This window comes from Rhipicephalus microplus, chromosome 4 (genome assembly GCF_043290135.1).
Source record: "Rhipicephalus microplus isolate Deutch F79 chromosome 4, USDA_Rmic, whole genome shotgun sequence".
NCBI classification, from domain to species: domain Eukaryota; kingdom Metazoa; phylum Arthropoda; class Arachnida; order Ixodida; family Ixodidae; genus Rhipicephalus; species Rhipicephalus microplus.
This window is the reverse complement of record NC_134703.1, coordinates 50,413,679-50,438,192: the sequence shown is the minus strand read 5'-3', so window position 1 is coordinate 50,438,192 and position 24,514 is coordinate 50,413,679. Positions and strand designations below refer to the sequence as shown.

Genomic DNA, 24,514 nt, shown 5'->3' with positions numbered 1-24,514 from the left:
AGCGGCGATGACTTTCCCGATAATAATAAAGAATTTCCTTATATCGGAGGAGAGGGTAACCCTCCTCATCGGTCTCCATCGGCATTGACGAAGGTAGCCCGGAAATGAGCGCTCGGGCAGCCGCATCTGCAGCCTCATTTCCCCGCAATCCCTGATGGCCCGGTGTCCATATAATGCGTTTCGGATGAGGGTCCGTGTCTCTTATGCAGTTGCGCAGTATTGTCTCGGCTAACGGTGATATGTACCCGGCTGTATAATTACGACACGCTCGGCGCGAATCCGTGATAATATACCGGGAATTACTGTGAGAGGCCGCAAGGGCAATGGCGACCTCCTCAGCCTGTGTTACAGAATACGCCCTAAAGGTTAGCCCATCCACCTGTGTGCCCTCGTGAATAGCAGCCGCCGTGTACCACCCCTTGGAGGTGGGGCCAGCAACGTCCACGTAGTACACACCTGGCTTCTGTCCAAATTGTCGTTCCAGCGCCCGAGCGCGTGCGTCACGTCGCGCTGTGTGTTCATCTCTGTCCATTTTAGTGGGTAGAGGTCGGACCAGAAGGGCTGTGCGCCACAGTTCTGGCACTTTGACCCGTTCCTGTTGTTCGAAATCATGTCTTATGTGCAGACGTGCAAGCAGGCGTTGGCCAGAGTTGGTTTGGGCTAGCCGTGTGTACTGGTTTAAAAGATGGGCTTCCCTCAGCTCTTGGTATGAATTAATCACACCCAATGCCTTGAGACGGCTGTTGGATGTAGAGATCGGAAGATCAAGAGCCCGCTTTATTGCTGGCAGCGCAGTGCTGACGCTCATTTTCGTGCCGCTCACCTGTGGGGCCATGAGCAACAAAAGCGGGCGTTCACCTCACTGTTGCACGACTGTCGCAATTATATCCGTGTAGCACAGCTTTTTTCGGGCATTGTGGCACCTGGTTTGTTCTTAGTGCCTGGACGCAAAAGTTCCTTGGAACATGAAAGTAAAACGAGCAAAGGCAGAGGAGAGTGACATGGATTTGAGGCTTGCTTTATTATGTACCACGAACCAATACCGCTCACGACAGATATGAGGGAGGATATGGCAGCTTCTTCACGTGGACGGTAATGGACGCGTTCTGCTGGGCCACGTTCTATGCTTGTCACATATACGTATAAAAAATTTAGTAGCTGTGGCCCTACCGGGAAAGGGGGCAGTCGAAGCTCGTCGTGGTAGTTTGACACTTGCTTGCTTTCTTTCTTTCTTTCTTTCTTTCTTTCTTTCTTTCTTTCTTTCTTTCTTTCCTTCTTTCTTTCTTTCTTTTTTTCTTTCCTTCTTTCTTTCTTTTTTTCTTTCTCATAATATTAGTATCTGAAGTTTAACGCCCCAAAACCACAAAAGTGCCTTACACGCTCGTTTCTCTTTGTTTATTAGGTTACTTCGCTATTACACGTGTAAAAGCGGCATTGTGCAAGCCTCGTCTGATTAACTGGGAACCATCTAGTTGACCTTAGAACCTCCCAATGAGATTACGTGCAAAACACGACCATTAGAGTTTGTTCTAGAGCTTACGAGGCTGCTAACAATAACACTGGAATCTTCGGTGGCAGATGGTAAATGCCGACGCACTCCACCGCTCTACAGGTTATAGACGACCGGCGCTCTGTTCACCGACATCTGTCTAAGACGTGTATTGCTTGCAGAGTGACGTTCATTTTTGAGGCACAGGTCAACCGGGAGTAAATCTTGCTCTTGAAAACAACCACGGCAGCTTTCATCAACGTCACGACCCAGTGACAATATGATTCAAGGGCTCCGTAAGTAGCAACCACCAGAAGTTCTTCAACATGAACCTAAAATCTCAATTCATGGGCCTCAAACATTTTCGCCTCCGTCGAAAACGCGGCCTGCGCTTGCGGGAGTAGCTGTTGTCACATTCGGGTCAGCAGTCGAGCGCCATAACTACTAGATCTTCACAACGGATTTCTTTGTTTCCTGGCCTACTGCTTTTCCCGACATCCTTTGTCGTTTTTTTCCTCACTGTTGTGCGATGATTCTGAACTAAGCTGGAAAGAATGGAAGCTTCAGAAAAATTGCCTTTTTCAGAGGTGCACGGATTTTGAACCAACCGACCAAAAAGGTAATTTCTCGTAAATTAATTTTTTATTTCTTTAACTTCGGTGAATATATTACACTACAGTGCAAAGGGATTAAATTATGTTCCCAATTCTGCCACTGTTTATTTATTGAATTCATCGTAACAATAACTAAACTTTACAGTGATTGTTTCGTGAGCCTGACGCACGTGTATATATGCTATAGACTAAGGCCGCCAATTAAATTTGTGTTTACTCGGTGCTTCCTGAGCCTGTGTTTCATTTCTTTTGTGTAATCAGTGTTTCTTAAAGTTTTCTTCCTTGAAATTTCCATTTCTTCATGAATGCATTCATTGTGAAGAATGAAGCTCACCATGCTGCTCTTATTTTTTGTCATTGTTTTCTTCCTGTTGTTTTTGTAACTACTGCTATCTGCCTTGAACGGGCAATGCTTTTCCTACAACGAATAACATGTCTTTTCCTTCGTCATGCGTATTGTAGGTGACGTACCCTTTTAAGCTCTTTTGGATGCCTCTAAGGGGTCGACAAGCAAAAAACAAATGACAACAACGAAAATATATGCAAATTCATGCATCATCTAATACATAAAACGGATCAAAATGTAACGGCTCTAAAAACGAAGGCTTTCGTTCCACAATCTGCGACCACAAAGTGAGCAAAAAAAAGAGGTCCTTCTATAGAGCAGAGTCCATCCAGGCAAACCGCATTTGTGCTATTGTTCTTCTTCGCCTACTGTGTGGTTCGTATTGCGTGCCCTTCCATTTATCTTACTTAGCCTCCGCGGCCCGGACACAGCTCACAAACAGGGCGACTCCGTGTGGTTTCTCGACAGAGAAACCACGCCTAGCCCACTTATTTGCTTGCTTTTTTTTCTGTTTGCCACGAGCCTAGTCATCCAGCTTATATTGAGCCGAAAGCGTATTCATTGATTTCGATTACGTACCCTATACGCTGTCGCTGCTACCCGGTCACGCTTCGTTCCAGTCTACGCTCGGTTGCTTTTTTTGCGATTTTCTCGCGATGGGAAGCACAAACATGCACGAACATAGACGCGAGCTACAAGCTTCATGCGACATGCATCGCCACTCTGATACACAAAACAGCTATCCGGCCAGGGAATGAACCTGGCATAAAATGAAGTCGATGCCCCTGTGCACTGACAAAGCTCAGTTCGCGGAGCGCTATGCGTGGGTTTGTTTCATTCCGCCACAAACAACCTGAGCATATTGTTATCACAGCAAAAGACTCTGAAAAAAAAAAGGCAGAAAATCGATTGATAACATGAGATTTTTATTTCGAGGTATATATTTATTTAATTTTTTTTCGCAGTACTTCTATGCTTGCGTTGCGCCGGACGTGCTTAAGCGAGATGGAATTGTCCTGTTTCTCTCTTCGCATACGACCAAACATCGCTATAGATGTGCTATGTATTCTATACTGCGGGATCTCTTCCTCCGCTGAAACACGACGCCTTGAGTATGCGCACAACATTGATTTTGTACCATTCCGCGTGCGTGAATGGTGGCAGACCGCTGCATCAGCGTGAAATCCCGGCCACGAAACACTGCCAGCTATCTATTGAGTAAATAAACAAACATAGCCGATGCACGCGTGTCCACAACATGTTGCATGCTCCGGAAAGTCGATGAATACCCATGTAATACACACTCGTATGCTCCTCCATTCTATTCAACTCTGTTTTGATACAAAGTCCATGATAACAGTGAAACTGCATGCGATAAACAGACTAGCATAACAAGGCTGTTTGACTAGTGAAAAAAAAACATAGGGAGGAGAACTCAGGGTACGTAACAAAAAGTGCGACGTTTGTTTTGTTTTCTTTAGTGGTGGCCATCCTGGTGTACTTTGTGTGTGTGAGAAAATAAAAGAAAGTAATGAATAAGAGAAAAGGAAGTGATAAAATAAAAAGAGAAAAAGCGAACGAAGACGCTTGGCAGAGCAATATGTGAAGGGTAAGTGAAGGGCTTGATAGAACAAAAAGAAGAGTACTCGAACAGGAGCGACAGGACATATCGATGAATGCATTCTGCATGTGACAGCAATGTTGGGAGCTTCCAAAATACAATATGCACGACGGAACTAAAAAGAAGACTGAAATCAGAAGCAATGCGGGTAAAAAATGTGTCGCACGAGAAAGAAGCTTCATGTTTTCTTATCTCAGCTATCACACATGGCCATATTTCACTCTTACCAAGTACAAGTATTACTTGTAGAGAAGACAAGCGTGACGCGTGAAGCTTGCCTTTCTTGAAAAAGTAGCATGCACAAATTCACACACGCACACATTTATTATTGGTTATACGCAGTCTTTTTTTTTTCTCCGACAAGTGAACATGGCAATGTGTCAGCTTTGTTCTTAGCAATCTTTCTCTCCTCCGCATTTCCTTTAATTACGGTGCTTTCGGAAGATCTCCAGTAGCACCCGACAGGCTAAGGCCTTCGTGTGTTTTGAAGCAACGTCAAGTAATGTAGAGGAGCTGTGGTGGTATTTTTCAAAGAGCGTAGCTCCTGAAGCATATCGTTGCGCCGGTGAAAGCAAACCGCATGAACGACTACGCGTTTGATGATGATGATGATGATGATTCCTCTAACATGGCTCATACTCACTCGGGTGGGTCGGCCTAGAATTGATTGTATAATTTATTGAGACAAGCACCCTCTTGTCCATTGTGGAGCGTAGGGATCGTGGAGTTTGTTACAAAACTATTTTTCGCGTAACACTAACGTGGCTAAAAAGTCAAGTAACAACATATAACTAGTCATGTTTCTAAGGATCACGCGACATTTAGTCATGCGAATGAAATCCCGCTACATCGCGTGATAGCTGGTCTAGGGACATGTTTCCGCCATAAAGTGTGCACGTAACAGCGACACACGTGACGTGTTACCGCTGAACCCCACGAAACTGCTAGTCACGCGATGTGACTAAATTGCAGCTTCACGTGACGTGTCTAGGGCAACTGTAACCAAGTCTAGGCAACAGTTAACGTCTGTAGAAAAAGCTTGGAATTGCTAGCAAAACGATGCGAGTTTGAACGCTAACTCAGCTAACGGTTACAGCTTGGCGCCATTGGTTCGCGCCATGGCGTGCGTGCTGCCGGGCGCATTCGGCTATGGCCTCTGAGACTGTGCGCAGCTTGTCGACATGCAGTCTTGGAGATCATGACTCGTCGATTGCGTTGACGAGAGCTATACGCGTTCTCTAGTGATGCCAGTGGGTCTCGCGAGCGGAGGCGAGAAGCAGGAGTGAGAAGGAGAGTATGATGTAATTGTCCGTACCAGCCTTGCTACTCGGCATGTCGCTAAGTTTGTGGTGCCAATGGTTTCATGGTGCTCTAGCAAAAACGTTCCCAAAACTTCCAAAAACCATTTCAGGCTTCCTTTAAAAGCTCAGTCAGAAACTCAGCGCCTGGATCACATCATTGCCTTCAAAGCACAAAGGCGATCCATGTCATGCATTATCAATCAGTTCGTGTGTGTGTGTGTGCGTGTGTGCGTGCGTGCGTGTGTGCGTGCGTGCGTGCGTGTGTGCGTGCGTGCGTGTGTGTGTGCGTGTGTGCGTGTGTGTGTGTGCGTGTGTGTGCGCACCTTATGTAAGAGCAGTGTGGTTGGGCTCGCACGACACCGGAGCATTAGAATTTTCGCATTCACCCAATTCCTTAGTTGTTTTCTTCACGTGTATTTTCCCGTATGCACTTCTTCAACATACAGTGAGTCACTTGAATTTTTTCTTGTTTTTGTTTAGTCTTTTACAATCAAATGGTTCCGCGAACCTGATTGGTATATTTCACTGCACGTTCCACAGTTTGGTTTTGGTAAATCTTCGTAGTTGTTACCACCTATTGCCGGACAAGGCAGCTCACCTTCAAAGCACAAGGAGCTATTAGGCAGTTGTACCTGGAAGGCTTCACCTCAGACATTCAACTTCAAAAGAACCATGAAAGTGGGCGCCTCAGCTGCTCCGTATGACGGTTTTACGTTCTGAATAAGTGCACGACAACAGCACGAGCAATTTACACATCGGAATAGAATCTAGTGTGAACAAATTTATTCGAAAATATGCCTTGTTTTATAAATAACATTTTATGTAAATAGACGCAATGACTTCAGCGTATCGTGGGGTTCAGAAACAAGTTGTGCGACATTGCGATGCAGGAATCTTGAATGGTCAACCAGAAGCGACTTCACGGTGAAATAAAACAGCAGAAAAAGATGTTTGTGATTGAGAGATAGCCGGCATGGCGGTAACACAATAATGTCTTGCGTCAGCAACTTTTCAGTGAGGCATAGATAAAAACAGGCCTCGATTAGCTGAATGAACCAGTGAATTCAGACAACAAAAATAAATGCATTCCTTCGAAGGAGGAGTCAGAGGCTCCTGCCGACCATGAAAGAGCCGAGAAAAAGAAGGGAAGGTCTCTCCCCCTCGGGAGTAAAGTCACGCTGGCGAAAATGATTGATGAAAATGGGCTGAGGTTCCTGGTTTCTTCGCTGGACTCGACCATTTGCCACGAGATAAGGCTGCCGACCAGACACGACTGACGTGCCTAAAGAAGATAAAAGGAAACGGGGTAATTCCATTTGTTGCTTGCTTTTCCAACCAACATTGCGCAGGATTGCGCAGGCTTCTGTCACTCTTTTTCTCGCGTATAGGGCTACAAAACGTTGACGCGAGGTCTTTTTGCTGAGTTCTCCTCAAAGGATGCAGTCACATGAAGGCTTTATTTGATTTCACTCGTGTAATTACCGCTAACGTCCACTCTTGTCCACCTCAGTGTATACAAACACGGTGGTCAATTTGTACTCCTCGCATGTTGATCCAAACGTCACTTGATTGAAAACCGACTGCAGAGGACGCATTTCAATCGATTCAAATGGCCCTGCCACGGTAGTCTAGTGGCTAAGGTACTCGGCTACAAACCCGCAGGTCGCGGGATCGAATCCCGGCTGCGGCGGCTGCATTTCCGATGGAGGCGGAAACGTTGTAGGCCCGTGTGCTCAGATTTGGGTGCACGTTAAAGAACCCCAGCTGGTCGAAATTTCCGGAGTCCTCCACTACGGCGTCTCTCATAATCATATGGTGATTTTGGGACGTTAAACCCCACAAATCAATCAATCAATCAATCAATCCATTCGCACGTCCGCAGGAGTAGTGTAGCGGTTACGGTGCTTCGACTTTTTACGAAAAGGTCGTGGGTTCGAATCTGGCGTTGGGATCGCATCTCGATTGAGCCAATATGCTAGAGATATTTGGACTGTGCGATGACAGCGGACGTAAACAGTGCCAGATGGTATAAAGTTCCGGCGCCCCCCATTGCGGCATCGCACATAATCGCATTGTTTCACACGTCTTTTAAAATACTGGTGTATTAGAATTTCACACGCAGAGATAATTAGCGACGCTCGGCACTGACAACGCCACGCTGTTTTTGAAGCTTCGAGTTGTTTTGAAAGTTTTTATAGGTTTTGTGCAGGACGGGAAAAGTCTAGCTTGCTCCGGAAATGTTTGCCCACCAGCGATAGCTTTGGAATCTTCGGTAACACATGTTTAAAAGCTGACGTGCTCTACGGCCTTGCAAGGTTACCGACAATGGACGCTCTCTTCACTGCTATCAGTGTACAGCATGCATTGCTGTTGTACTTATAATTTCTGTTTCCCGAGCCATAGTTCACCCAAACACGAAGTTTCATCTTGAACCCGCCGAGGGCTGTGCCTTCTTCAACCTCACGACAATCGGGACAACAGCGTTGTGTTGGGCCGCGAAAGTCCAGATAATAATAATAATAATAATAATAATAATAATAATAATAATAATAATAATAATAATAATAATAATAATAATAATATTATTATTATTATTATTATTATTATTATTATTATTATTATTATTATTATTATTATTATTATTATTATTATTATTATTATTATTATTATTATTATTATTATATACATGTCTATTACGATTACGACGCGGATGTCATTGGGCATACGACTACGAAATGCTGAACCACCACAGGGTGTCGTTCCCAACACTGAACTCGGCTGCTTGTGCCCTATACACACGGAGCTTGGCTAGACTGGGACTGAACCTGTTGAATGCATCTGAGCACATCAAGCCACCTGATCAAATTTCTTGACTGCAGAACTTCTGGCTGGTCGAGTTAAAAAAGTTCGACGTGAAAAAATACACTGAAGACTTTTTAGATGTTAGCCACATATATATGCTGATTTCTGCTTTAATATTCTCAGTGATAATGAAGATTTGGGCAAGAATATGCGAATATACAATAGAAGAACAAGACAAATGGTTGAATGAGTCTAATACACAGGTAACAACTAAGCAATAACGCTCACATAAGACTTTACTGAACTGACACTGTAAGAAACTTGTGCTAGTTTACAAAACTACCAAGTCGTTACTTTGGTAGCACACCACGAGTAATTATTCAGTGGATCGCTGTGATAAAGTGACGGTGACATCGCAATGGTTACCATGATAGAGTAGGTGGCTCAAGTGAGCGACTTCGAAAACACTCTAAACTAATTCTCATGTACGAAGAAACAGCAGTCATTGTTCCTTACTTGGTGCTTCATGCTGTATATGCAAGTGGCGTTCGCATATTCGTAAAAGTAAACGCCAAACGTCTTAGATAATGATATACCCATAAGTATTGTACTTTCCCCGACTACCAGTGCTTAATAAATGTTTAAATGAAGCTATTAACTGAATCAGGGGTGGTACCAGATTTTTGAATGATCACTGCACAAAACTGCCTAAGACTGTAAAGGTGGCGCATTTCCGTCAGTTGCTTGTTTCAGAAAATTTTCGAGGTGGTGTTCCCGAAATGCACGTTGCAAACAAAATTATGACGCGAATTTTAAGTATAGGCTTTAAAGCATGACTGCTGCATCCACCTCAAATTTCGTGCAGTATTCATACACGTACAGACGATGTACATGGTACCTAAGTGTCAGTTAACTAGGTATGGCTAATCTAAATATATCGGCTGGCACCTTACCGTAAGCCTTTACACATTCAAGCAAAGCCACCTTTACGCTTTCCTAATAGCTATCATGCTTAACAGAATACATCAGTAGATTTCGTTGAACGCGTTATCCACAGTTCCAAACAACCTTCGTTGCGGAGGCTATCCCCTATCTCGAAATTCAGTCTGCAGTTTTGTCCACCATAAGTGACTATAGTCACCAGTCATTCAGTGGTTACGTAAATCTAATATATAACACTCTCACCTGCGCATGTACTTAAATGAGTATCACTGCGAAAAACCACTGATGATCTTTTCTCAAATTATGCATCACTGCCTTGAAAAGAAGCCATGCTGTCACCCAGACACGCCGCAGCTGGAAGTAGATAAATGACCGTCGATGGTCAATTTCGACCGATGATAAGATCTCCCACAGTGTGCTCAAGTTGTGCCCCTCGTTAGCCATCGGCGACTTGTCGGGAGAAAAAAAGGCTCAGCCATTCGCCGGCCTCATTGAAAGCCCGGCTAATTTGGAGCATTATATTGATTTCCGCTTTTCTTCCGGATCATAAGCTCCTGTTAGCCCCCGCTTCCGCCTGTCCCTTTGCTGCTTCCCGTTCCATGTTCCTTCTACATGCACAGAGAACATGAAAAATTGCATGTATATTTTATCGTAGTTATTAGCGTCGTACCAAATAACAATACCACCAGGAGAAGTGACACGACTGCCGTAATACCATCGATGGTCCCCTATTACAGAGAAAAAAGCTGTTTGCCCATGAAGACATAACGACGTTCTTCGTGCTGGTCTGTTTTTGTGTGTGTGTGTATTTTCTTGGTAGGGCTATCTATGCCTTGGCGGAAGCGATTTTTATACGGCATCAGAAAGCTCAGATTGGCTTGGAATGACTGCTCTGATTTGAAAAAGTAGCACAGCTCAAGCTAAAAGGACTGAAAAGTAGCCTTTTTAGTTGATTTTAGCGCCAAACCGTGGAGCAAGAAAAAAGCGAAATCATCAACACAGCAATAAATATTAACAATATTATGACATTTATTGAGCGGGGAGCAAAATAGTACACAATGTGTACTTCTCTCGCAAGGTCTTCAAAGCACAGATAGAATACAAATAAATGCACAAATTATTACAGGTTCGGTGTGTCTGCACACAGTCTGTCTAGAGTCGAAGATATGACGTCTCGTCCCGACAAAAAGAGCTATAAGATTCCTATTTTTTGTCATCGTCATTTTTGAGAATTCAAGGGCTCTCTGGTGACGCACGTAACGTTCGGATGGTCACAATAAAGCACTCTAAATACGTTCAGCTGGCTTATTCAGAGACTCATGCTCCAACTCGGCGAGCTCTGAGGCACATGCACTCACTTTGACCTCGGAGTGCGATTGAAGTATGATCCCGTGACTCTCTGGTCCTCGCCTGTTTGCAACTGAAGATGTGTTGACGTGTATCTTCTTCTGGCATCCGATTGTTCTGGAGAGTGGCAGAATGTTCTGCTCGGACACCCGTTCTCTGGCTTAGATCAAGAGCAGGCTCTGTAATTTTGCTATCTGAGTCGGAGTGTAGTGCCGCCCAGTCAAATCAGTAAAGAAACAACGGTAGCAAACGAGACAAAAAAGGCTGATTAGACTTACACTGACTACAAACATGAGCATTTATCCGGTCTGTCATGTCGCGTTTGTTATCACTGCTTCATGCAATAAACACTTTACCTACAGACTCAAAGACAATAATTTATTTTGATCCTTTAATCTTTGAATCTCGTACTGAAGGCATTGAAGCATTTTTTTGTCTCTGAATGGCTGCAAATCACCTCTCTCTCCCGAGAAGCTGAAGTTCGCGTTCTCTCCACAAACTGTAAAACGATAGTATTAAGCCTAAAATCGGAGCCGGACGATAGTTAAGCTGCGCCTCAAGGTTTCGCGAAGTGAACTGCCGCGAAGAGAACTAATGAAGCGTATATTTGCTTACTGGGACTCGAGCAAGCGGGCTAATGAAACGAAAGTGAACGGGGGTGTTCCGGCACCACCGCGAGTCGTCAATACCATCCATTTCGTTTTCGCAAAAACTCCGCGTCCTCACGCCTTCCATTTGTCACGTCCGAGATTTAACTGGAGCCGAGCGCGAGCGCGTGTGCTCTGTGCAGCCGAGTATGATGAATGAAGGAAGACCTGTCATTGCTTCCGCATTCGAGAACGATCCCAACAGCCCCACCATTTCAGGGGAATTCGTTTTGTCATACGTGTTATTTAAATTTTACTGACTTAACCCTAGCGTGTGACGTAGTTTGAAGTGTCGTGAAGGATGTGGAAGGAATTGAACTGAGACGAAAAAGAGCTTACAAAGCTCGGTTTCACTTGGTTTTGAAGACACTGCGCGCAGTTCAGTTTACGGGTTAGTTAAGGTTGACACGCTGTAGTATTCAAGCGCACGGCTTATTGTGCGAAAAACTCCAGCGCTCAGTTCATTCCTCCCCAATCCATCCTCGTTTACTTAATCTATGAAATGTCTCTGGAAGTGGTATTGCATCATTTTAAAAGAGGAGAGCAAACAGTGGTGACTAGATGATAGCTTAGCAAGCAACAGAAAAGGAAGTCTATCAAAGAAAGAATCACCTATATCACATCTATTTAAAATGAGCACGTTTGTTGACGCAAGGATGTCAGTAAACACACATCCTCTTCAAGAGATCGAGAAAAGATAACAGTCTTTACAAACATGATAGTGTGCTACCAATTTGTATTTCCTTTATACAAGTCGTCAATGAGCAATGAAACAAAATGTACTTCTCGAGCCAATTTAGATGCAGGAATTCTTACGTGGAAAGTGGCAACAAGTTTCTTTTTTAGATTCTTGCTGCATTTTTATGATGCTGTGTTTTCTGTACCGACTTGTCATGGTTACATTCTGTCTTCTTATTATTCTACAAGCCGAGAGGATCACAGTCTCCAACTATCAATATATTTTGTTTATAGCACTTTCATGGGTTTGATATTGAGAGGTTAGTTGATCATTTTATACTACGCTGTGGCTTATCAATAGTGTTACGCGTAGCGAAAAAACATGGCTGTTCTGGCATGTGGAGCAAAGCTGACCAAGATGGCGACAACTTAGAAACCGGAATCACAGCAACTCCCTCCTTGCTTTAAGTACAGCTACGCTGACAGAGTGTTTTCGTGTATGTATATGCAGAAGAAGAGAGAAAAGAATATAAAGAGAGATAAAAAGAGAATTCTTACCAAGTGTAGCAGAACGTATGCAATACATCGCGCGATAGATGTACGTTTCTCTGCAGATCCGAATGTGCCTCCAGATATTGGTTCTTAGTACAAAGCAGTCCTCTGGAAGCGGCAACATTGAAGCTCTAGTAATGTGCCACACCTGTGACGTGCGGGCGTACATGGGCTTCGTGATACTTCTGAGTAAGTTTTCTGAGTAGAACGCTCACTGATGACTATTTCGTGTTCGAGTGCCTGTGTGTGCCCGCTGCACAGAACTCAACTGAAATTCCTTCTAGCGAATCCGATCTCGCTAAGACAAAGCACTGACGATTTTTCAACGTGACTCTGATTCCCTCAATCACTAGGCAGAAACTTCGTATCACTTCGCCTTCCAGAAGGCGGATTTCGCAAAAAAAAGAAAGAAAAACAAAATGAAAAAGAAAACGAGAGTGATTGCTCGCCGCTTTTTGTAGTGTTAGACCTGTACTACCTCGTTTAAAGCATGCACGAAGTCGTCATTCCTGGCTCTGCATCATCGCTAAAACTTGACGATATAGCGCAGATGCCAGCGGGTTTACATTGAGAGGAATACTCATAAGCAGGCCTTGTCTTCAAAGATTTTTCTGGAAAGCGAAAGCTGTTCCTCAGCTGTGCTTGAAGTAGGAAGTCCTCGAAATAGAATATAAAAAGGGCAGGCACCGGTATACCTAGCGCATAAAAAAAATTGAGCACTGCCTATATTTCCAAAGCTTTTTTCGTGAGCGCCCCTAAAATGCTTCTAGCAGGGACGTGACGGAAATTTTGCTATTTCTATTCTTCGCCGAGCAGCTCTTAACAACGCAACTGGAGGAGTGAGCAATGCCCTACGCTCACTTGAACCTTGGCTCAATTTTCTACTTTACAGCTTCATTGTGTGCTATACGCTTCGTTCACTCAGCAAATCCTAAAGGTGTTGCAAAACAAAAAAACAAAAAATAGAGAGTTTTATTGTCGGAGTTCCCGCTTCATATGCAAACTTCAATCGAACAGAAATAATAAGACACATGAATTGGTATCCGCGTCCTCGAAGAACTTGGTGAGTCGTAACTTCATACACATTTAAGTTTGCTCGCACTCGGGTTTGTGCCGCAAAAGGCTGAACCACTGAGCTACCTTTTCTTTTCGTGGTTTCTTTCAATTTTATAAGAGCTCATTTCCTTTACAGCCTCAAGACACTGAAGAAAACACAGGTTCACTGTCACAAAGGAAGCTTTCAAGAACAGTGTCTTCCGATATGTGACCTAACACCTTGCATATATTGCCACGGGGTCGTGACGCTGATGACGGCAGACACAGATTGTCGAAAATGAAACTGCTTATCCGGCTGAACGTTTGGCCTCTATATAAACGAAAAGTCATATTACAGTCATACGCATTAGCACTGATAGCAGCGAATAGGGAGTCGGCTGTGGATAAACTGAGAAGCGGTGACGCTCGTCGTCTTTTATACATGTGCCTTCGAACATTCCAGCGTTATCGTTATAGCGGCCGCGTAAGTTCTAAAAGAATCTGCGATGTTAGGGTTGTTGCGTAATCTTGACAAAACAATCAACCAAAATTGTGAAGCTTCTAGAACATTGAGTTCCGGTTCGCGCTGGCGGTTGCTGACAGTCTTTGCGGGCATAAACCGAATTCAGCAAGAGCGAAATAAGAAACGTTCGTGGCAATATATTCAAACGATGCTTTTGTTAATGGTCGTAAACAGTACGTATATTTTACGATGGTGCTATAGTATGTTGTAAGATAGCGGAAAGGTTACCAAGTCGGTTTGAGTTTGACGTTAGGGTACGGTAATGCTAGACAAAAAAATACACTGTGAAAGAGAAGAAGACAAGCGCTGTATGCCTTTTTCACTTCTTGTTACTTGTGTATTTGTTGTGAAGCGCTGCCTACCATACGTATGCACAATAATACTGTAGGGTTGAAGGCTGCGCTAATCAGAAGTGTTTCTGGGAAAATGACACTGAGACGAGACAGCTATCTGAGTGATTGCGCATTGTGCGATGGCTGTGTTTGTTTGGCAAAATGCGTTCAAGATTAACGACTAAAAAAAGATGTTATATCTGCACTTGAAAAACCACATGCACGAGTTAATAGGCACATAAGACCTAACATTAAAATAAGCAAGGGCAGGGAAAGGCTGCGACAAAAGAGCAGGGCTTTCCACACAAGCTGAGAACATCGCCCCGGGTTGTTTTTTTCGGTTTTTTTTGGGGGGGGGGGGGGGCTGGCACGTGCACTTACATCTGTTCGCGAACCACCCACTTTGTGTGGTAGCGACTCCCGGAGCCACGTGATAAGAATCACGGATTGGGGAAATGATAGAGCACGTCAACAGAATGAAATAGAACGATGTCCTCTTGCTACTTGTGGGGCAATTGAAAGTGCAGACGCAGGGCGGGAGCATCGTTCGCATTGTGTCCACCTGTTCAATTGTACACTAGCGCCGCCACAATTCACACAAAGCTCCTCTCTAATCGGCTATTTCCCAGAGCCGTCTGGTGTACTGGGTACTTTTATGCGACAAGATCATTTCCCTCTTCGTCCCCCTTTCACATCAAAGAGTTTCTGTATATATATTTAGTTTTTGGCTAGAATTGTTGTTGCCCGAATACATAGCCTGACAGTCTCTCATGCCCTTCCCTGTGGGCAAAGGAAAGATATAGTGTATAAAGGAACAACAGTAACAAAAAAGTTGGAAGCAGATGAAGTAAAGGTACCACTTTTAAGATGGTAATCACTACATTTCTTTTGTGTATTTTATATTCCTTTGCCATTTCACTAACCATCCCAGCACTTACATTGTGGAAATTGCCTGGTACCGCGGGTTTTAGCCTTCTGGGTCATATTTTGTGTTGTGCGTTCTAGGTTTTATTTTGTAGTGTTTATTCATCTGGTGAAATACAAGATTATAACCAACTGAATTTACAGTAACTGGTGCTGCACCTGGTAGATAAGAGATCAACGTCCTCCTTTCTGGTCATTTTTATATGCAGGCCATCTGGCATTCGATTTATTGGTTTCTTTTTGTAGTATATATACAATATTATTCGGGATAAGCACATTAAAAAAAGGCCACCTGTGTAGCACACTGAGAGATTTTATTGTTATTGATTTGTTTATTGCACACATAAGTATTCATAGTGCATTCTCTCACATTAAGATGTACCGTGAATGTATCAATTAGTGATTGCTATAGTACAGTGGACCTGGCATATATCGAACTCGCTAAAAACAGGAAATAGATAAATCTTATAAATTGATACAAAAACTTAGCAGTGGCTTCACTCGGCTATGCCAGCTTATGCATAGTGTGAGCTACGCATGGATTAATGGATGGGAAAATGAGCGAGTGATCTCACATAAGTCAAGCGCCAGCTAATTAGTGAGACATCACTCTAGGAGCATCCAGGCTTTCTCGGGCACGCCAGCTGTGTGTCGCGTGACTTCACTGCTGCTCTCACTTGCGCAAAACTGCTCACCGTAAACCACGCCAAACTACTCAACCTCATCCAGGGTAGCTTACGGTACAAAAAAAAACACTTTTAAAGAATTTATCAGATTTTCGATGCGAGTTTTGATGCACAAGCTTGTTTCACGGTGCTGCTTTAAATTAATGCAAAAAGGCTTATCTGAATACGCGAGAATGTTTTTAGCTAATTTTTTTTCACAGTTTGTATTTGTGAGGGCAGGCTATTTGCAGGCGCGGGTTGTAGGCGAGAAAACTCGGCATCAGTGTAAACAGCGACTCCACATTTTTAAATACAACAGTTCATGCTCGTCAGGTGTGGGAATCTTCGACTTCCTTGGTCCTAGTGTCGGCACTGTTTTTGAATGATATTCAGCGTGCATTTTTAGATGTTGTACGCAGCGGGCACGTCAGATTTCTTTTCTCTACGCTGGACTGTGTTGCTTATTGCAAGATTTGTAGAGAACAGCCAGGTTCTTCTGTGTTATGACCAATGTAGTTTACAAAACTCCAGGCCTGCATGGGAAGGGCCGCGCAGTCGCGGCGAAAGCTGGAAAAGCAGAACTTAAAGAGCCCTCGGTGAACTTTCTTGCGGCTACCTAGCGAATAAAGTTTCAAGGTTCCCACTACACCATAAGTCATAATTATTGTCAAGCTGGGAAGTATTCACTACAGGTCACATGCGTTTTTTTTTAATTTGCCATATCAATAACGACACCACACAGAATGACTATGCTTCAATCAATAGCTATTACTATTCGAGGTCACAGTTTACTACGAAGGAGCACGTACCCTTTTGAAAACACCACAACTTGTGAGCGTGTGTTTATTACTCACAGTAGCAATAGATGCGCTCATGAATGAAAGGCAATAATAATTGTGGTGACCTTATTCTGCGACATTGAAGCTTCGTTAATTCCGACGATCAGAAGTGAACATGGAGAAACTATGCTTCGAGTTGCATCGTTCTCGGTTCGCGTAGATGGCTGCGTTCGAAATGCTGGAAAACAAGTCAGGGCGAAAAATAGCGAGAGAGATTGAATTACAAAACTAAAAAAGAGAACAAGAAAAAGTGTTCATTCATAAATTCTCGTTGTACTTTTATATGTGCAATCCACCATATTGCTCAATCTAAAGGACACTTTTGGTTGAGGTGAAGTGCAGAAGCGAGTCGTTTCGCTTTTTTTTAATCCGGCAGAATTACGTCTTGCTAATTCCTATCAGCCAGAGAATGAGTTTTCGTTAATTAATGCACGTGGCAATGAAAGCGCACACATCAGCATTAGGATACGTATTTTAAGCGTTCACCGTTCTTCTTGTCTATTTCGTCGGCATATAAATTAAATTACCCTTATTGTTCGTCGCTTTGCCCTGCTATTAATAAAAAAAAGGGAGTGGGAGGACGGATTGGAGCACTTTTAAATAAGTCGACCCCATTAGAGAGGGCTAAACCAAGATCATAAGTACCCTCAATATCAGCTGACACTGCCGCCTACAGAGTTATTGATGTTGCCTAAAAAGTACAGTACGGTCTACAATACATGAGGTATACCATTCGGTTTTTGAATTTTGATGTGCCAAAACCACGATATGATAATGAGACCGGCCGTTGTGGGATCGGATGATTTAGTGGTCCGGATAAATTTGACTACGTGTTTTAACGTGCAGTGACATCCTACATTACACCATACAAGGTGCCACATTTTGTTTAAATCTCTAAGGAAGGTACCTGGGTTGTTAATAAGTACAATTTAACTACTGTAGAACTATAACTTCAGCATAATAAAGGGAAATACTCATGCAAGAAACATAAAAACACACACTCTAACACTGGGCAAGCATCTGGATGTGTAACACAACACATAGAATAACGCTAATACTAAGTGATCGAATTTCAGCAGTTCCTGCAAACTTTGAATCATAATTAAGAAGCACAAGTCAAACTTGACACAACCTGTAAAAGGCACATGCATTGTTTACAAACCAGTACTGCTGAACTAGAGAATACAGAGACAAGGGGTAACACACCGGCGCTACGTTACAAACTGGAGATATCTATAACTGGTAGTCAGTCATTAGTTTCTCCGCCAAGATTTCTGGTGCCACTGTAATTAACTTCATGCAGACAGAAACCCACGAAAGTCGGCTCCACCTTCAACTACTTGTTCGCACAAAATTCGTGCGAAGAGACTAGCTTAACGCTGGGCCAAGGTGCACGCTTGCTGACCGCGGATTACAAAACCATTACTCTCACTTGTCTAAGTAACCGCAGAAACACACCGCTAAAGCTCGCCCGGGCTGCAAGCGACGGAAGCAGCTGACACTTCGCCAACAACTTCAGCCAAGTGCTTTGCCTCGGAGCCGGGCATCCGTTAGTTTTCCGGCGGGCGTGTTGACTTCGTTGTCTCGGAGGTGTGGACAGTCCATTTCGGTCCGTTTTTCTCTAGAGGCCGATGGCTCTCATAGGCAGAACGTCCCTATCTCATGCTACGTAAATGCAGTGTCATGGCGCTTGTTTACTCGCTAGCTAGTTTGACAGTTTATTTGTCTACGTGCGACGTGTTTCTTGTACTTGCTCTTGCTTATTTTCCTGCTCATATATATATATATATATATATATATATATATATATATATATATATATATATATATATATATATATATATATATATATATATATATATATATATATATATATATGTGTGTGTGTGTGTGTGTGTGTGTGTGTGTGTGTGTGTTAATAGCCACTTAAGTACCTTGTGGGCACTCTACTCGCACGAGAATGCCTTTTCTATAAGCGAAAGCATTATGGGCGTCGCCCTGTACACCGCTCAGAATTGCTCTTTTTTTGTCGTAGGCATTTCTGAGTTCTGCTTACTCACTTTTTATTTCCTGCTTTCATTCTTGTTTAGAGGTAGCTGTTTTATCTTGTACAATAAGCAACGGTACATTACGTTGCGGTTCAATGCATATATATGAAATTGCTTTGGAAATTGCACGGTTCAACGTATAAGCGGGTAGGAGTTTCATTTGCAATGCGTGCCAATCACTTCAAGCGTCGAACGGTAGTTCTGTGCTTTTAGATTCATTCCATGCCCTATAGATACAGTGCGGTTCCTAGTTTGCCAGTTCTGACGTAAAGAAATGAAGCATGCGCTACCTGCACCAGGTGAACTGCGAGAAACCTACAGGTGCTTCTATTGCAGTTCTTCCTTCAATCTGTCTTCCACTTTATCTGTTTCTATACTTCCCCTTACTTCGCTTCATTTGGCTGCTGCATATGCTTTGTGTGAGCATTCTTTCACTAATTCAACAACTTCTCCCAAGAAATTGCTTGCAAAATAACGAAGTACTGTGCACAGCTAGGATACACTAATATATGAACGGGTCAGTTCGAGCGTACAGAAGCGACAGAGAAATAAGGATAAAAAATACGCGTGTTTTGGAAGCAGCACGGGAACAACGTCAGGTGCGTTGTTTTTAGAAGGTTCTGTTTACAACATTCGCTACAAGCCCCCCACCCTTCCCCTCCCGTTATAGTTATATGTCAGTAACACTGTACATGTAGCAAGCCTGAGTATAGCAGACAGCATTCTAGCAAGATGAATTGCTATCACAGACACACCCTTATGTTTCGGCGAGCTTCAGAATGCTCCCACTGAAGTCCTATACTCTGTGACGTCGCTAACAGCCGTAGCGTGCATTTTGTACGCTAAACATAAGGAATCATTTTTCTGTCGGGTTCAGAAGCAAAAGTAATCAAGATGGCGTATTCAAATATGTGGTAAACCTATTTCCCATGTGTTGCCAGTTGCTGCTTTATTTTTATTAAAATATTCAAAGCACAATACACCAGTTTAGCATGTAGATAAATAAACATTTTTTAAAGTTTCGTGTAACGTGCTGCTCTATTCAAATGCACAAAACCATTGTGCTCCAAGGTACATACCTTACCAACTACGCAAATTCGATGGAAACAAATGCAGTTTTTACAGTAATTATAAAAAAATGGGAATGAACAGATGCAATAATTCTACTATTGCGGTGAACCATGCGATAATGCAGACAGAATGCAATGCTTTTATTACGCAGTGGATGGCTGCTATCATGACTGCAGAAAGAACCAATCCAAAGAAACTGAGCGTGAGGTAAAGCCTTAGACATTGGAAAGCGATCATGGAGTCGTTAGAGAAGCCGTGCGGTGTCTCTTTCGAGGTTTCGATTTTGCAATTACACTGTCAGAGATTTTATTTCGCCATTGCAGTTGTAAGTTTAGTGGGCTTTACGATGGACACTCCCCAAGTACTTTCCCTAACCATCGTACTGCGCTTAGGTATGTTGTACAAGTTTCACGACAGCAATCCTGACGCATCGCTAGCCCAAGTTTATCTTGGTCATTGCGATTCGCATTTTAGATAAGTGGATTGCCCTGTGTGTATGAGTATCTGAGACTCATTTTGGTCTGTACCTTAGGAACTGTGAAAGAAAAATGAAAGGAAAGGAAGAATACGGAGAATAACGAAGGAATATATACTGTTGGTTACTCGGCAGCGGAGTAGAAAAAAAAAACGATTACCAAAATATATATGTGTGGCCAAAAAAGTACGGAAGGTTTAAAACAACGGAGGAAGATCATGTTGGCACTATCATGGTTCGTATTTTTTAAGCAACCTGCAAAACAAAATGCAGTACGAAAGACAATTGATGCAAGCGTCAATGGACGGGTTTACGAGACAACAAATATGATTCGACGACTGATGGATGCTCAGTGCACTAAATCGTGGCCTGACATTCCTACCGCATTCATAACAGGAAATAACTACACACTCTCCTTCCCCGCACGGGGTGCCCAAACTGAAAGTGTTTTTCTGGGTTCATCTGCAGCCGCTCGTCCCACGCAGAGAGTGTATCCATAAATAACCACTTCTAAAACGTGTACGAGCAGCGCCCTGTGCTCACTTTTCATCACTATGTGAATTTCGCGACTATCTTTGTTACCGTCGGCAAACTGACTTCTCACTCATTTCCTGGCTTCTTGCCCATCTATTGCTAGCAGTAGATTGTGAAATCTTATCTGTTGTAGCCGCTGGCTTTGCATGGACTGTCGTCATGAGATACTAAAAAATGCCTACGCATGGTAAAAACGACTGCCATCCCTATCTTGGAAAGGAACAACTGCTTTGTGTTTAGAAAAAATGATTCACAATTTTGAGCTCTATGTACTCTGTTAAAGAGAACGCTATGCCTTCCACAAAACCAAGCTGTAAATACACGTCTCAGTTGAGGGCCACACTGTGCCTCACTGAAACGAGCTCTATAAAGCTGCTCTTAAAACATGTTGAAACTATTTTTCAACGTCAGTCTTGGTTTCTGTGGACACATAATTCTGTAGAGCAAAAATATCTGGTACCACTGTAGCAAAAAAAATTAGCTGTTTGCTGAAGTTTCAAAGCTAACATTCTTGAAATTATTTTGATCTAGCTTTCGCGACAGCTTTTATCGACTGCCTATCTCAGCACTTTAGGTAAACTTAGGACCATGTGTGAGTTTCTACGTGCTTCTGTTCATCTCTTAACGTTCAAAATCTATCTGCAACAGCGTTCTCAATTTCTGTTTTTCACAGGGTATACAGTGGTTTCCGGGGAAGAGGAAAGGATTCCGCTATCTTCGGCAATCATGGCAGGAGGAGTGTTCAGCGTCCCTCTACCGCAACGCCTTCGAGGAACTCACACAAAACTCTCTCTCGCTCTCATTCTAACCTAGAGACGTGGAAACGCTTCCGGTGGGTTACCGTTGGCTTGGAGAGACGCGAAGATGCTTTTGAAAGTGCGCTGATGGGGCTCTTATCTTTGAAGTTTCACTATTTCATCGGTGAAAAGAAGGAAACTACGCACAGGAAAGCGTAACGTGGCGTGACAGCGAAGCCGCAGGCACAATACCGCAGAGTTGTCAACTATCAGGCGAACTGCTCGTTAGCGAGCGAACGCGCCTTGCGTTGGTGTGCGTGCGAACGAAAGGTTGGGAGACACGGGATAGGGGGGAGGGTAGGCGAGAAAAGGTGATAAAAGCGAAGCCTCTTCATAAGCTGTACCTAAATACACTGAAATCGCGTCACCAGTTTTCAACGTTTGCGCCAGTTTCAGCCACCGCTACTTTCTCCGGACGAACTGGTCTCTTGTGCAGACATCACTCAGTATATGTGCAACGGCATCGCATGATGTCAGTTCGTGAGTGCACCAAAAACAGCGATGACGATGGCAATGGTGGTAAATGAGCAGTAACGCAGTACACGATCACGTAAACTTAAAGGCTGACATTACATCGAGGAAGTTGTGATGCCTCGCCGCAGTGGTCTTTAGTGGCTAAGTTACTCGGCTGCTGTAAGCCCGCGTGCTCATATTTCTGTGCACTGTAAATAATCCCAGGTGGTGGAAATTTCGGGATTCCTCCACTACGGCATCTCTCATGATCATATGGTGGTTTTAGAACGTTAAAAGTGACATGCCAAATCAATGAGGAAGTTGGGAGGAGATGTTATGGCGGAGCAAGAAAGTGAAGGCACTGTTAAAATATTTTGATTCAACAAACTCACATTGGCGGTAACAAACCAATGCGATATCTTAGCTATGAGATGTGTGACCTTGTGTGTGCGTGTGATCTCCCCTCTTTCGCTCACGCTTATTTTTCACAATCCTAAGTTTCAAAGTCCGTTATAAATTTTGCCACAGTAGGGTACAGCACACCAGTTTTTTCTAGACTGGTTAACATTCCTGAATTTCATTCTTGTGCTGTTTCCTTACATTTTGTCTTGTCTTTGCAACGAAAGCTTCACACCGGACAATCTCTTTGTTTCAAGTCTCGAACAAAAACTAGTGCATCTCATCACGTTCCATCGTGAGTGGGGCACCCGATGCAAGCCTTAGAGGACTCTGCGCAGCCCATGTGAGGCCGTGTGACTCGTCTCCGACAACTATACCATAGGCTCGTTGCCACGAATGGGAATGATGTGTGGAAATGACATACAGAACACGAGCCACTAAACAAATTCATTAGCTGCGAACGCTACGAGGTGACGATTGTCAGTGTACTTTGAGCACTTCTTTCATGTAGAGAACATGGGCAGCATAGTTTTTGTAAATGATAAGTTTCTTAAAAAAAGGATATTTTAGGATGCCTTAGGGAAAGCTGAATTGAATTTCCCTATAAGCAAAGCCTCAGGGGCCACTGTATTCATGCCATGCAAGGCATCGGGAAGTTGCGTTTTTTTACCCAACATTGGTGCATTTTTAGCAGAGGCGTTTTGGTAACTGGCGTTAAAGTAACTCTCATTAAACATGAAAACGTGTGCACTATTTGAACTTAAGTACACTTATTACATCATAGTTCAACTAAACGGCATTGTGCCTCATTCAACATATTTTATCCTTCTGTGTCGTTGATATATTGAATTCTAAAATAAACACAAATAGAAGGCAAGAACTATCTGTCCAACCCTTTTCCAGGTTTTTTTTTTGTGTGTGTGTGTGTGTGTGTGACATCTCGACAAAAATCTTGTGAGGGATTTGCGATTTTCGTCATGTGCTCGCACAAGAAGATTAGTAGCAATTATTATTTAATCGCAGTACGGTGTAGTATGGTCTGTTTGGGCCCTATACACACATTCACAGCCAACCTTTACGCTACAGACGTATTTCTTCCACTAGCGAATTTGTCATGCCTGCACGAGAATCGGCCACTGGGCCGTCTATCCAGCTCTGCACAGGGCCATTGGTTATCGAGTCGTACTGGCATTCGATCAACTGGCTATCCACACCTTTCAACGACCACTTCCCTACAGAGTTGTACCTCTATACCCATTGATAGGACTCCACATATTCATGAGGGACGATGAAGACGACGTGCGCGCACTCACTCCACGGCCCTTTCTCTTCGGACACTCTCACATGCTACGTTGACGTAATATATTCATGAACCCATGGCTGCACTGTCTACAATAGTTGTTGAATAAAAGTTCACCTGTCGTCATGTATACTTGTTAAAAAACACTCACAAAGGCCAACTGTCGTCTATTGTTTGACATGTGCAACGCCCCCGAAACATGCACCAAATAAAACACCACGAAAACATGATAACGCCCAGAATTCATGCATGGCAGGGCGGCAGTGCTGTCTCAATCACTGAGCATAACGCATAAAATTGTAACGCTTCCAGAGGATGAAAGACATGCCTGGAGATAGGCGTCGACAGTCTCCACGGACTCGTCGAAGCACCGCGTGACGAGAGTACGGAAAGCAAGTTTATGAAAGTCGAGTCGCGGAGGAGGCCGATGGCGTCGCGCTCTCGCCTCAACAAGGCGGCGACCGGGTTAAACGATGCTCTGGCGTCGGCTGCATCTGCCTTCGTCGTCATAATTACGGGTCACCCGCTCTTACGCGACTGCCGCCGGGCACTCCAGCTAAGTGCTTCGAAGCACGGGGAGCAACGCAGCGGAAGTCACTGATGGATTCCGGGCCGGTGCCTCCCCGGAAAGGATGGGGACTTCCTGGCGCCAATTTCGCGATAATTAATCGGAGCTGTCTCGGGCGGTCCGCGCAGAACGGTTTTTGCGGCGGGACCTAGGTGGGCGCGGCTCATCGTCACGGTCTGACTGAGCGTCTGCGCCGCAGCTTAGTGAGTTTT

The 24,514-nt window shown here is 43.7% G+C and overlaps 1 long non-coding RNA gene across 1 annotated transcript in view; it reads left to right on the top strand.

Annotated features, from left to right (window-relative positions):
- Window positions 1-23,314, top strand: part of LOC142814266 (uncharacterized) — a 152,497-nt gene extending 129,183 nt beyond the window's left edge. Inside the window, exon 3 of the long non-coding RNA XR_012894893.1 lies at window positions 21,459-23,314. This is a non-coding gene — a long non-coding RNA (uncharacterized LOC142814266). The remainder of the gene's footprint in view (window positions 1-21,458) is intronic.
- Window positions 23,315-24,514: the final 1,200 nt, after the last annotated feature.